A 4,540-nucleotide genomic window follows, 5' to 3' on the forward strand; every position below is an offset into this window, starting at 1 on the left:
CCTCCACAAGAGCAAAGACATGGTCTTCACAAATATGAGGCGAGAATGTTACAAAATCCACACTTCATTCCACACTGTTCACAACTCAGCTCTACCCTTTGATTTCACTTCCTAAGAGTATTTTTACCATCTGTCCACCTTTGCCTCCAGCATCTAGTACAGGCAGGACCCATGATGATAACTCATTTTTTGTACATCCATTTGGCAAGCCTATGGTGAAGGTCTTATGCTAGTTAGGACCTTGCATTAGGGACTCAGGATATGGAAATGCACCTGTTGATTGGCCCTCATCATCCATTTCTAACTCCATCTATATTCTCTCTTGTACAGCATTAGCAGAAAGACTGCACTTTCCTATTTAGAAATTTTAGCAGCAAGACTTCTAGGTACAATGAGGGTTCTGCCAATGACATGTAGCCATGCAAAATCTAGAAGTCAGAAGAAGACGAAGGTCACTGTTCTTGTCACAGTTGTGGCTGATTGATTCCACCATATGTAATTCCACAGTCATATCCACTTTCCACTGATCAGTATCTTCCTGAATGCAGGGTAGGGCTGCGGTATCATTAGCAGTTGTTAGACCTTGTTAAAACCATGGTGACATATATGTCCTTGAAGTCAGCCTGCCTTTTAATAATCACGTCATCAACTTTTGCTTGAAATGCCTTGAGTGGTTACTATTTTCTATACTGAACTTTTTCTGGTAAAAGAAATAAATAGAATATAATCACAACCCTTAGAAGCTTACTATGTCTTGAGCTGGGGGTGTAGCTCAGTGTTAGAACACACGTTTATCATGTGTGCAAGGTCCTGGGCTCAGTCCCCAGCACCAAAAATTCAAACCAAACAACCCAACCCTATTTCCTTTTATTGTTTATTGAATATTTGCCACCAAAAGTTGTTAAATACATTATCTTGCAGCATATCACTTTCAAGTTAAAATGTCAGAAACAAACACCAATATTTAGGAGTCTTTTAAATAAATGTTATATAATGACACATTAAGGTGCAACTCTTTTGGTTTATAATTCTTAAAAGAATGGTAATAGAAAAAGTGATGCAAAATGTACAGTGCGAGATTATGATTAAGCTACATTTTACAAAAATGTGGTGCAAGATAGCAACAATCCCATTTAACATAGTGTATTAGATCCCTCAGGAAGGACTGATAGTTTATACAGATAAAGGCAGTTTATTTCAGATAAAGTCAGTTTAATAATGTGACTGAGAAGTACATCTCCTAACATAAACAACTTTCAGGCCACAGTTTGAAGATCAGACGTGTCAGGTTGATTTGATGAAATTAGTCGATTGGTACTTATGAAGACGTTTATTGTCTTGCCATCTTTAAAATATGTTCTTAGAGTATCACTGAAACTTTTGGAGTGCCGTACAAATTCTTTCTTTTGGTGTTTAAGTGCCCTGTGGTTCTGGTACTGATATTTGTCAAAGACATTATTCACTGTGTCAATAGCTAAAGCCCCACTCTGTCATTGATCTCATCTGAGATCTTACTGAGAAATTATTTAAGTGCTCCTGCCTTTTCATTCAAGTCCTGGAATTCTGGCTCTGGTTATTCAGTCTGTGTCATCAGCTGCCATAAAAAGATGGGACTCCATGATGTTAACTCTTTTGCTCTAAAGTTTTCCAGGTCTTGTGTGAGACCTGGATTTTGTCAGTTTTAACGAAAGTGGCTCTCAGTGTCTGAGCTGCAGACAGATTTACTCATTCTAGCTCATTAAAACCATGGCACATGGCTGCATACAAGGGCACAGAAACCATGAAGTCGTCTCAGATTCAATGTTTTTTCTTTGGGGGGGCAGTACTGGGGTTTGGACTCAGGTCCTCATGCTTGCCAAGCAGGTGTTCTACCACTCACTTGAGCTATGCCTGCAGCTCATTCTTCATCTCTATTGTCATTCTCATTCAAAAGCCAACTCGAGTCAGTGTAAAATGCTGAAGCATCTTCATTTACTACTTATCTCTTCTCTTTTTTTGTGTGTGTTAAAGAGTGGGACACAAAACATACACTGACCTGTAACTGAGGCTGACTTTTCTTCCTACCTGCGAGCCCTTTTCAACTCATGGATCAGTTCACTGTGGTGACACCAGACCCTATCTCTTAAGGTAGGAAGATAATGCAACTTGAGTAGAACTAAATAGAAGCAGGAATGGAAAGTGTGCTATGGAATGAAGTGTAAGGGCAAAAAATGGTGACAGGACATCTCAGTTACCTATTACCAGGTAACCAACCACCTTCAACATTCAGGGATCATTATCTCTCACAGTTTCGTGGGTTGCCTGGGCTCAGTGAGGCAGCTCTTCTGCTGCTCTCATAGTTGCAGTGAGATGGTGCCTGGGGCTGGAGTTTAATTAAAGGTGGATCACTGTGCCCATGGACTCAGAGAATGAATGGGCCTGATAGTCAAGACTGAGAGATTTGGACTTCAACTTTCAGGAAGTTATGGAATAGTTTTGGAGGATGGAGAAACATGATCACAGCTGTATTTTATTTTAATTAGCCAATCAATTTTGGTGGCATGGGGTTTGAACTCAGGGCCCTGAGTTTAGTAGGCAGGCACTCTATCACTTGAGCCACACCCTCAGCCCACACCTGAATTTTAGAAAGCTCCTTGTGGCCTACATGAGGTGTGGGTGGACTTGGGAAGATGGTGCTTGAGTGAGAAACCAGTTAGGCTATGGCAACAGACCTGGTGAGAATTGAGAGTGTAGGGAAACAATGGCAGGGCCTGGAAACAGATTTAAGAGGATTCTGGGAGGAAGAATGAAGATTTCATTATTTTGAGATTTGTGATGTGATTTAAAAAATTTGAATATGTGAGAACGTTTATCTTAAATGTTTTATCTTAAAAATAGAGCTGGTTTTAGCTCTATTTTTTGTTATAAAATATTTCATATATATAATACACTACATATGTATATACAAATGTATGGATGTGCATACAATTACAGAGCAATTACAGGCTGGAGATGTAGTTCAGTAGGAGTGCTTGCCTAGCATACATCACACACACACACACACACACACACACACACACACACTACAACATAAGAAATAGTGCTGTCCCAAATCTATTGATATAAAACAAAAGGTGAACTTTGTGTAACATAATATTTTATTTGTTTGCTTTGTGGTGGGACTGGGATTTGAATCAGAGCTTTGTGCTTGGAAAGCAGGTGCTCTACTACTTGAGCCATACCTTCAGTCCATAAAAATCTCTCTCTTTTTTTTTTTTTTTGGCAGCACTGGGGTTTGAACTCAGAGCCTTACACTTGCTAGACAGGCTTTCTTACTTCCTGAGCCACTCTGCCAGCACCCCCAATTTTAATAATTTTAATAATAATTCAACTTTTAAGCCCAGTCCTTAATAGAAAAACTAAGTAGTTAGGCATTTTTACATAGGTAAACTGAGTATCTTGGCTGGTTCTCCAAGGAGCCAAGAAGGCTGAAACAAAAATATTAATCCTGTCATTTCCCCCTTAATGGTCCATCCTTATCTTCAAACTACTTTATATTGCTCCCAGGGCTAGGGTCTAATTAGCAGACAGAAACAGCACAAGATAACTTAACAGGGAGAAGAATCAGATACAGAAATCTCCCCTTACCTACAGTTTGGAGTTCTAGGGTTTCAGTTACAGTCAACTGTGGTCTGAAAATACTAAGTGGAAAATTCTAGAAATAGTAAGTTTTAAATTGCTGGTATTCTCAGTAGTATGATGAAATGTGACAGCATCTGCTTCAGTCTATCCCAGATGTGAACCATCCCTTGTCCAGCATATCCATGCTACATCAGGCTCAGTGCAGTATTCTCAGCCACTAGGGAGGGTGAGAGTCTTTTGAGCCCAGAAGTTCTGGGCCAGCCTGGACAACAGTAATCCTGTTAAATTTATTACAGTACCTGGTTATAATTATTCTACTTTATTACCGGTCATTAATTTCTTGCTGTGCCCAATTTATAAATTCAATTTATTGTAGATATTATGTTTGAATGGGAGAAAACAGTGTATATATAGAGTTGGGTGCCATCTGCAGATTCAGCCATCCATGAGGGACTTGGAACATATCCCTTATGGAGACAGGGAGACAACTGTATTTGAAAACCATAGAAGTAAAAGGGAGCACTAAAGTGTCATGGAGGTAGTCCTGCCAAGGGCAGCCACCAGCATTGTGGGCAACACAATGCTGAGGTTATAATAAGAAAACTTAGGGCTTGGAGACAGGGCTCTGAACTCTGAGGAGGGGCTTCCTCCCTTCCTCCCTTAGTACCCCCTGACATTTAGTCTAGTTTTCTCTTTCCCAGGAGGATATGAGTTGGTTTTCAATGAAGGTCCTTACTGAATAGGGTATGTAAAATAAAAAGGCCTTAGGGCAGGGGACATAGCTCAGTGGTAGCTCCACATGGAGGGATTGCCTAGCATGCACAAGTCCCTGTGTTTGGTTCTCAGCACCACACACACATACGCAAAAAGCTTTAAATAGATTAAGATTATATACCATTCAGAGCTGAGTTTTCCAAAT

General features: G+C 40.0%; 1 pseudogene; it reads right to left on the reverse strand.

The window, feature by feature from the left end:
- Nucleotides 1–1,256: 1,256 nt before the first annotated feature.
- On the reverse strand, nt 1,257–1,926 carry LOC109694704 (programmed cell death protein 10 pseudogene; annotated as a pseudogene).
- Between the last annotated feature and the right edge of the window lie 2,614 nt (nt 1,927–4,540).

Source organism: Castor canadensis, chromosome 10, assembly GCF_047511655.1.
Source record: "Castor canadensis chromosome 10, mCasCan1.hap1v2, whole genome shotgun sequence".
Taxonomy (NCBI): Eukaryota; Metazoa; Chordata; class Mammalia; order Rodentia; family Castoridae; genus Castor; species Castor canadensis.